General features: G+C 38.8%; 2 pseudogenes; one reads left to right on the forward strand and one right to left on the reverse strand.

The window, feature by feature from the left end:
- Positions 1-4103: 4103 nt before the first annotated feature.
- On the forward strand, positions 4104-4510 carry LOC114009668 (protein phosphatase 1 regulatory subunit 1A-like; annotated as a pseudogene).
- A 4842-nt stretch (positions 4511-9352) lies between these two features.
- LOC102496625 (dnaJ homolog subfamily C member 9 pseudogene) lies at positions 9353-10458 on the reverse strand (annotated as a pseudogene).
- Positions 10459-10739: the final 281 nt, after the last annotated feature.

Genomic DNA, 10739 nt, shown 5'->3' on the forward strand with positions numbered 1-10739 from the left:
CTGGTGGCTTACTTTCTCACTTTCTCTCTCTCTCTCTCTCTCTCTCTCTTTCTCTCTGTCTCTCTCTCTGCTTCTCTCTGGTCAAATTAAATAAATAAAAATTAAATAAATAATTTTAAAAATATTCATTATGGCATGACACTAAACCTGAGATCTAGTTTTTAACAGATTTTTAAAGTGTAAACTATTGTTATCTACAAGCACAATGTTTTTCAGCAGATCTCTAGAAATAATTATCTTGCATAACTTAAATATTATACACATTGATTAACAACTCATTTTTTACTTTCTTAAGCTCCTGGTGTCTTAACTCCCTATCAAGTCTCAGTCTTAGTCTTTCAGACCAGCTCTCTCAGTCATTGATGTGTGTATGGGACTGGTCTACATTTGCACATGCTTCCTAGGACTACTTATTGTAGATTTCCTTTTTGCTCTTTAAGCAGCCTATCTTTCCATTTGCTCCTTTCCTCCCAATTCATAAGCCATATTAGTCAGGACTATTATATTATAATATATATATATAAACATAGCATATATATTATATATATATAACAAACTATATATACACATGTGTGTGTATATATATATAGTTATATATGGTAAAAATTCAAGGTAGCACCCATTGGATTAACTTGAGTCACTTGTCAGTCCTGAATTAAACACAAGAGCAGAAGTCTGTGATGCAAGTCCAACTAGCACTACTACCCAGGATTGAAGAAAGAATGGACTCCCCCTCCTAAAGGATTCTAGTCTTAATAGTATTAAGAGGGGAACTAGCAACTTTTACTACTTTCAACATATAATTACTGTCTCAATACTCAATAGATACTTTAAATTCTTGTGGTGACCTTCACTTTCATGTAAAATTGTCAGCATCTTCATTAACAGGGAGAGTAGACAGGCACTTACATTGAGTGTTGTTTTGCTAATTGAAACAATAATAGCTAACATTTCTAGAGACCTTTCTACATGATAGTTTGTGAATAAAGGGTTACATCAGGCCTGGGCTGATGCAGACCTGACTGAGAATGACCTTAGGCTCCACAGCAGCAGTTTCCTTGGAAACAGTAATGATAAATGAGGAATGTTGCGTCTACCTCCTCTGTTGTATGAAACTATGCCTGTGTTGATGGAGCTGTGCCTTGACATGCAAGACTGTGGCCTATGTGACTAGGACAGTATAAAAAATTCACAGGGGGAGATAGGCTTGTGGTTTCTATATGTCAAGGGGAAAGGTCATGGGGCACATGAATCTGTGTACTTGAACAGATACTGGACCTGCTGATAAGATGCTGATGATCTACCTGTTGTTGTATTTCCTGCCATAAATTGTTCTGTAAAATTATGTAGTATCAGATCGAAGCCTATTTTTGCCTAATGAGTCTTATTGCCATCTAAAATCCATAACTGTAGTTGTGCTGCAGCATAGACACTCTCTCAAGAGCTTTGCACACAACATCTTGTTTATTCCTTATGGAGAAGTCTATCAGTTTGCTATTACTTAAAGGTGAGCAAGCTGAGACCTGACAAGTTGCATAATTTACTCATGGTTATGAAGGCAAATAAGGAAGAACTGAAATCCAGCCAGTATAATCCATGACTCTGTACCCTCAACCAGTAATGCTATGTTGCCATATCTGCCCCAGAGCACCTTTAATCTTTTATGATAATATTGATGATGCTGCAAAATTTTTTCCAACTCACATCTGAAAAAAAATAGTCATCTGCTCCTTAGGTCTTAATTTTATAAATTTAGGTCATGTCACATGGGAGATGTTAAAAAGGTGTTTTCTTGGGGCCAGCAGGTGGCGTGTTGGTTAAGGCACTCGACTCCCACATGGTCAACCATGGTTTGAGTCCTGGACTCAATGACTCAAAACTCACACCGAACACATGTGTGTGAGCCCAAAATCTCAGGAGTAGAATAGAGAGATTGTAGAGTGACCCTCCCCCCTGAAGGCTAATTTCTCACTTTCCTTCTCCCTGTCTCTATCCCTCCAGCAGGTGTACACACTTCATGGCAAATCCTTAAAAAGAGGGTTTTCTCAGATTTTTTGATGTTAGCCCTACAATCTGGTGATGCATATTTATGTCAAGTTTTGGAAAGTTACTTTATTTCCCTTTCCTGCCGCCTTAAAAACGTTTGTTCTTTTCTCCTTAACATCTTTCTTATTTTTTTTTTTCTTTTGACTGAGATTTCCACCCACACAGGATTAGCTAAAATCCTTTGTTAGGCAGTTTTCTTACTACCTATAAAGTGTTGTGTTCTCCCTCTTCCTAATTGGAAACCATCCATCTGGAAGTTTTGAATCTTGAATATTTTAATGGTGGAAGCTCATTTTTAGAGTGTAAGTATGTCTTTGCTGATATTGCTGATTGATTATTTTGGGCATAGATGATTTGAAAAGCAGTAAGTATAAGGAACATTGCACCTTTTAAAAGGGTACCCTTACCTAGTATTCACATTGGATTTAATCAATTCTAACTATATAATGTAATTATGGCAAAACAGACATTTTGTTGTTATTTTAAAGTTTATAAATATGAAATCATAGATTTACCAAATGTCTTGGCTCTGAATACAAGGTCTAGGACCTAAATTAAAAACACATGATTTATTCAACTTAAGTTTATGAAGAATAAACCACACTCTCATTATTTACCTCAGAACCTTATTGGCTGAGTTAATATGAATCAGATTCCAGCTAAGTCTGCTAGTATTTAAAACTTTTTTTTTAAAGATCCAATCAATTGTAACTAAAAATGTGTGGTTTTGTTTTGTTTTGTTTTTAGGTTTTTGCCATAGGGCACATGCACTTGCCAGAGAAGGTTAAAGAAAGGCAGAGAGAGGGAAAGTGAGAAATTACCCCCTGGAGGGATGGCCGCATGGTAGTCTCTTCTCCATTCTCCTTCTGGGATCTTGGACATGAGACACACATGCCTGGTGTGATTTTCAAGTGACCACATCTGGGAAGTGAACTGTGGTCAGTCATATGGGAATCCAGTGCTTTAACTACCATGCCACCTGCTGGTCCTAGTCCTTCAGTATTAAAGCTAAAAGAAATAGGGACCAGCAGTTGGCATAATGGCTATATTGCTGGACTCCCATGTAGTCGACCGCCATTCGAGTCCTGGACCTGGTGGCTTAAACTCATGCCGGGCACATGTGCATACATACTCAAGATCTCGGGTGGAGAATGGAGGAGAAGGGATTGCGGCATGGCCATCCCCCCTGGGGGGTGATTTCTCGCTTTCTGTCTCTCTGTCTCTCTCTGTCTTTCTGAAGACTGCATGTGCCCTATAGCAAAAACCTCTTCAAAAAAAAAACAAAAAAACAAAAAAACGGCTAAAAGAAATAGTGAAGGTCAGGACCAGCAGCTAGCGTAATGGCTATGTCACCGAACTCCCATGTAGCCGATCACAGTTAGAGTCCCGGACCCAGTGGCTTAAACTCATGCCAGGTGTGTGTGTGTGCGTGCCCAGATTCCAATAGGAGAAGGGATTGCGGCGTGGACATCCCCCCTGGGGGGTGATTTCTCACTTTCTTTCTCTCTGTCTCTTTTTCTTTTTCTTTTCTTTTTTTTTTTTTCTGTAAGCGTTATAGTCACTATAGAAAAAACTAGCCGTAAAAAAAAAAAAAAAAAAGAAAAAGAAAAAAAAAAAGAAAAAAAAAAAGAAATAGTGAAGGTCCTGCATAGCTTACTAAAAATTCTGGATCGGGGGCTAGCGGGTAATGAGGCACTAGACTCCCACATGGCTGATTGCAGATCAAGACCTGGACCTGGTGACTTGCTTTCTCACTCCCTCCCCATTTCTCTCTGGTAAGAGAAAAAAAAATAGCCCTTTAGCAAAATTTAAAAATAATAGTAAAATTAAATAATTCTTTAAAAAGTATAGGTTATTTTAAAATTGTCCCAAATAGGGACCAGCAGATGGCATAGCATTTATGTCACTGGACTCCCACATGGCCAACCATGGTTTGAGTCTGGGACCTGGTGGGTTCAAAACCACACTGGGGGCCTGGGAGTAGAGAGCGTGCCAGCCTGGGGACAGGGCCATCTGCCCCAGCCCTGAGTCCTGCTACCTTCCCGTCCACAGAAACCATGGCGCAAGACAACAGTCCCTGGAAGATCCTTTTCACAGTCCTGCTGGTGGAGCTACGCCTTGACCCTGAGGCAGCAGAGCAGTCCACTTTGGCAATGTCTCCATGGCAACGGAAGAAGATGACAAGGACCACACCACAATGAAAAAGCTCCAAATGATGGTTGAACATCACCTGGGGCAACAAGAAGAGCCTGAGGGAGCTGCCAAGAGCACAGGGACCCAGGAGTCCTGCCCACCTGGGATCACAGACTCAGAAGCAGAGTCAAGGCTGGGCACCTCAAGGTCTGCACAAAAGCCTGCAGAATCCATGCCTAAAACTCAGGAGAGGGCCAGTGGGGAACCCAAAACAGAAGAACTCTTACTCCATATACCACCACTGGATTCTCAGGGCGCTAACTTAGTCTGAGAGAAGGAGTTGTCCTGGGATCAAGGATACCGTTTTGGAATGCATACACTGATTTTGTTTCTTATTTCTTCACTTTTGGGGAAAAACTCTTGTTTTTAAAAAGTGATAAATTTGGTTTTAGGTAAAAAAAAAACAAAAATCACTCTGGGTGCCCAAGATCCAGAGAGAATGGAGGAGAAAGGATTGCAGCAAGACCATCCACCCTGGAGGGTGATTTCTCACTTTTGCTCTCACTGTGTCTGTCTGTCTGTCTGTCTCTCTGGAGAGCACCCTAATGCAGAAAAAAACCACTAAAATATATTGTCCCACTAAAATATATTGTCCCAAATAAAACCAAAAGATTCACTGGACTGAATTTATCTTTTCGGATGTCAATGTGATCCATTAGAAAAGGAGTCATAGATCATGTTTGAAAACTAGAAAATCAGCATGTAAAGTGATTTGGGATTTGGAGATTTTTGTTTATGTGATATTATTCATTATTCACCAATATTTTATTGAGCAGTCATAGAGGCTCAATCATGGGAGTGACAGCAGAGAGAGGAAAATACAGATCTGAGAAATGGAACAAATGTGAAATGGTCAGCCCCATTTTTGCACGACAATGAGCACTGGAAAATATGAATCTATTAAAATACATAGAAAAATGTAGAAACACACCTATTTTAAGATGTAAAGAAAATATAATGACCGGGACTTTCATAAGTAAGTGCTAAGATACAACCTATATTCAGTCATCTGGAGGGTTCCTGTCTTTGCCAATGTAAAGGATGCTAAACCATAATAGATAATGATGTTTCCAGATAAATCATAGAACATTGTTTTAAGAAGCAATCGTCCTCTTGAAATGTTAATGCTAAAGTTTGGAAAGACAATCTAAACTTTGTGTGCTTAGATTTTCATTTGAATTTCAATAAAAATAGTTGTAATAAAGAACGTTTTTGTTTTTTACTCATAAAAGCTTTATTGATGAATTGTTGGTACCAGATAATTATTCTTTCTCTTATAAGCAGCTTCTACAGCTTTCAATTGATCGAAAGAATGTAGTTTGCTGACTAATGCATTTTTTCATGTGATATTAGATTTTTTTTGAAAAGTTGCCAGAAGCTTTTTTTTATATTCTTCTTATTTTTTTAAACATTTGATTGCTATACATCATTTGGCTTGTAAAGAGAATTTATCCAATATGAAATACATCTCAGGCCAGTCCAGTTGAGAATCCTATATATGTTATCATTAACAGGTAATAAACCATTTCTGTGTCTCACAAATGTCATGACTCTCTATTTTTTTCCCCTGATTTACTTCCCTATAGTCTTCTCTTCTCCCCATCCCCACTGTCTTAAGCATCCATAATATTTGCACTGCTTTTATGTCCTCCAATATTTCAATTTTATCACAGAGTGCAGATAGTCAGATGTTAGATTTTAAAATGCTTCTTAAGGTTTTACTTTTTATATTATTTCATGGTCAATTAACATTGCTTTGGGAATATATTTATTAAAAGAATAGTTGATATTCAAAATCTAACTTATGCACTTAGGAATTCTCACTTCCAAGACCAGCAGATGGCATAATGCTTTTGTTGCTGGACTCTCATGTAGTTGATCGTGGTCGAATCCCCGACTTGGCAACTTAAAAGTCACACCAGGCACTTGTGCGTGCATGCCCAAAATCCTGAGAGGAGAATGGAGGAGAAGGGATTGTAGCATGGCCATCCCATTGGGGTATGATTTCTCGCTTTCTATCTCTTTGGTGAGCGCACACTCCCTATACCAAAAATCTCACTTTAAAAAAAAGGGATTCTTGGGACCAGCAGTTAGCATAATGGCTATGTCGCTGGTCTTCCAAGTAGTTGACTGCGGTTTGAGTCCCAGACCCGGTGGCTTAAAACTCACTCCGGGCGCATGTGCGTGCGTGCCCAAGATCCCGAGAGGAGAATGGAGGAGAAGGGATTGCGGCATGGCCATGTCCCCTGGAGGGGGATTTCTCGCTTTCTGTCTCTCTATCTCTGTCTGTCTGGCGAGTGCACGCGCCCTATAGCAAAATCCTCTTAAAAAAAAAAAGGGATTCTCACTCCCAACAGGGCATAAAGGGAAAACACTTATGTAGGATGTTAGTGTCATATGCCTGTACTAGATACTATAACAGAGAGTAAGATAAATAGACTCTGGAGCAAGCCTGGCTGGGTACAAAGTCCAGTATTAACACTAAATGTGTAATATTATGCAAGTTGCAGTTTGTTTGTTTAGTTTTGCTATAAGAGTACATGTACTCACCGAATAGAGACAGAGAGAGACAGACAGAGAAAGTGAGAAATCCTCCATTGGGGGAATAGCCATGCTGCAATTCCTTCTCTTCCATTCTCCTCTCGGGATTTTGGGCACACATGTACATGCACCTAGTGGGTTTTCCAAGCTGCTGGGTCTAGAACTTGATCTGTGGATGTGGCTATGTGGGATCCAGCCACCTTAACCACCACACTACCTGGCTGGCCTGAGGCAAGTTACTTTCATTTTTCTTGTTTATAAAGTGTAGGTAAGAATAGACCTGTTTCATAGGATTTTTAAAAGAATTATTTATTTTATTTTATTTATTCATTAATTTATTTTAATTTGACCAGAGCGAGACATGGGGAGGGAGGTGGAGTGAGAAAGCAAGCCACCAGATCTGGGACTTGAACTATGGTTGGCCATGTGGGAGTGTCCAACACCTTAACCACCAAACCACCTGCTGGTCCCACATAGGATTGTTTTAAGTAGTCAGTAAATGTTAGCTTACAGAATGTTGTAGTATTTATGTCTTTAAATTAGCAGAGGGTATGTGCCAGAGAGAGCCAGAGTGTGGGAGCAAGCATTCACAATGGGGCACGGTCATGCCTCAATCCCTTCCCCTATATCTCTTTAATACTTTCAGGATTTGGGGCACACATGTCTACACACTTGGCCTGTTTTTCAAGCTTCCAGGGCCGGGATTCAAACTGCACAATCAGCCATGTGATACCTAGTTCGTTTAAACACCAGGCCATGGGGCTAGCCTTTGTACTATTTTCTTTTAGTTTTATATTTTTCAAAGTGAATCATTAAAATTCAGTGGGCCAAATAAGACACAGTTTATTTCTCATCAGATAGATCTATATGTCATAGCTATTCTATCAAACTCTTTTTACACTTTTGTTTATAAGGTAAGATAATATTATCTGACTATATTTTGAACCAAAGTAGCATAAAAACATAGTACTCATATTCCCAGGTGTTTGGGTATCTGTTTACACTAATGTCTTTTTAAAATTTATTTAGTCATTCATTCATAAGATTGTGCAGTGAAATATGCTAATTCTCTGAAGGCTGTAAAGAGCAAATGGCAGAGTGTGAGAGGGAGGGAATGAAGGGGAACAAAGAAAGAAATAAAACAGTTAAGAAACACAAAATAGAAAATTATCTGTTGAAGTTAATAGATATGGTAATATCTTTGATTGGGCCAATATTCCGTGTATTCTGGATGAGAAAATTCATTCTGTATGCTTTAATACTATACAGTGAATGAATATGTAATAAATTTTTTAAATGAAAAAGTATTTTTTAAATATATTTTAAAAAAGAGAAAAAAGAGCAAAATATCTAGAATCTTCTATCCCCTCCACACACACTGGATAATATGGCTGCCTTTCAAAATCATTAGCCTAATTTTGCACACACAGACATCACTTCAAATTTTTTCTTTCACAAAATAACTGGGCATATTCATTATATACAGTCTGATGAGTTTGGATCTTACTCTTTTATAGATGAACAAAAATGTTCAGATAAATTCAGTGGCCTGCCTAAGGACATTCAGCAGTTAGAAAGTAGGACTAGGGCCAGATTGTGGCATGGTGGTTAGGGTGACTGGATTCCAACATGGCTGACTGTGTTTCGAATCCTGGACCCAGTGCCTTGAAACTCACATGGTGTGTGTGTGTGTGTGTGTGTGTGTGTGTGTGTGTATGTGCACACTCAAAATCTTAAGAGGAGAATGGAGGAGAAGGGATTGCATCCCCCTGGGGGATGATTTCTCACTTTCCCTCTATATATCTCTCTGTGTCTCTCCTCTCCAGTGTGCACACACGCCCTATGGCAAAAACCTTATAAAAAGAAGAAGTAAGCATAAATCTCTTTTACCCCCTCTTCCTTACCATTCATATTTTTCTTAGATCACATTTTTAATGATCACTGAGATCATTAAAAAAATACCCCCAAACAGGACATTTTTACTTGTTTATTTAATTATATACAAGTCTTACAAGGATGCTTTAAGTAATTTGAACACCTGTTCCTCCTGGATTTCAAGCATAGTGTACAAAATCTGGCCTAGTAAAACAAAAAGGAGAGGTCTATTCAAAATTATTAATACCAAAAGCAAATTGGCAAGTATTTGTAAGATAGCTGTTCAGCAAGTGTTTATAAAGTGTTTTAGTAGAATACCAGTTCTAACAGACATGCTCATTACTGAACACAGATGGATGGACCCATGTTGTAGATAGATTTTGATGTACAGATTATTTATAAAAGAATTGCTGTAAGAAAATATACCCCTCTCCTTCTGCCCTCCCAATTATCACAACCAAATTCCTTCATGTGAGAATATTACACAATGTCAGGATATTTCTAGAAAACACTAATATTAGGTTGAAAGATTCTGCTTGGTTTACTTGATCTGAATCATTTAAACTGGAAAACCAACTTCTCTCCAGGATAGGGTTGACTTTTGCCTTCAAATCTTGATTGCACCTTGCCTACAATAGCACCAGTTAACACCTAATGACTTTTGAAGAAAAACTGAAAGATCAGAAGGTATAATAGAATTTTTTTTTCCTCTTTCTTTGGAAGGTTTGCAATACTTTGCTTCCACCTGAGCCAGAAAATTGTCCATTTCCTTTTGCCGACTCTTTTGTCTGCTCTGAATGGCTGCTTTCAAGTTAGCCATTCCTTCATCAAGCCCCAACCCCTTCCTTCTTATTTCTGCTTCCTTAAGTCTCTTTCTGAGCATCCCTTTTCCTTGTATTCATCTTTTATTTTGATTCTTTCACAATGGCATTTTCGAATGGGACTCCCCCACCCCATTGTCCATAGCTTGCTGGATGATGTTTCTTATCTTGAGTTCCTCAGTATACTGTATGCAGAACGCAGACTCTATGGTCTGATCTATGTCACCTTTAGAGTTCAGATAAGCCCATTTAATATTAGCCAGGTCTTTTTCAGAACCTTTATATGTCATTTCAAAAGCTTGGGTGTCCTCTAGAGAGATCTTTTGGGTGACATCCAATAGAGTTCCCAATCTCGGTCTTGATTGAGCATAGCAGTGTCCTTGTCCATTGTTTCCTGTTCATCTTACACCACACTCTGCTCTTTGTCACTTAGAATGGAATAGACTTCCCCCAGGATCTGGAAGTGGCAGGGAATGTCCTCATTGTCACCTCTCCCACCTGGTCTGGGTACACTTGCAGAGACACCTTGTGGTAGCCATGACCAACCCTGCCATCCAAAGACTCCTGCCACCTGCCAGTAAAGGTCAATGGCACCAAATACTTCCTTGTACAGTTACAGCAGCCCCAGGCTGGGCAGAGAGCAGTCTCCATTGAAATAGCAGGCACCAGCTGCACCCGAAAATGTCTAGAATCTGTCTAGGAGATGCAAAAAGAGAATTAGGCAAATCACCACTAAAAATTAGCTTGCAAGTGATAAACAGTAAAACTATGATTCGGATATTAGCAGCAGCATTTGGTAAATATTAATTCATTGTAAAACTTAGCAAATCTTATTTCTTTGTGACAGATTAGAGATTTTATAATTCATTTGGGAGGTGATGTTTTCATTCCAATTTTGGGAGACTGAAGTCAATTTTACATGAGGGTTAGATTTTTAAAGTCAGTGCTCCTGATAGTTGAGGTAAAAATTACCTTCAATCATTCTTAGAACTGTGAGAGTCAGTGTTGTCTGGACACCCCATCTCATACATAGCTTTCCTCTCGCTTTAGAAGAGCTCTCTTTATTTAGTTCAGCAACAGATTAACTAGTTGGCTTATATTTAAAGGTCATACTGTATGGAAATGTGTATTTTTAAGCACTAGAAACATCCTCATAATAGCAAGAAGCTTACACAAATAGAACTCAGAAATGGGGTGGATTACAGGAAGAGCAAATTTATAACTCTTCCTGTTCCCTTATCTTATGGTACATTTGGTTGAATG

The sequence above is a fragment of the Tupaia chinensis genome, unplaced genomic scaffold (genome assembly GCF_000334495.1).
Source record: "Tupaia chinensis unplaced genomic scaffold, TupChi_1.0 Scaffold000600_1, whole genome shotgun sequence".
NCBI classification, from domain to species: domain Eukaryota; kingdom Metazoa; phylum Chordata; class Mammalia; order Scandentia; family Tupaiidae; genus Tupaia; species Tupaia belangeri.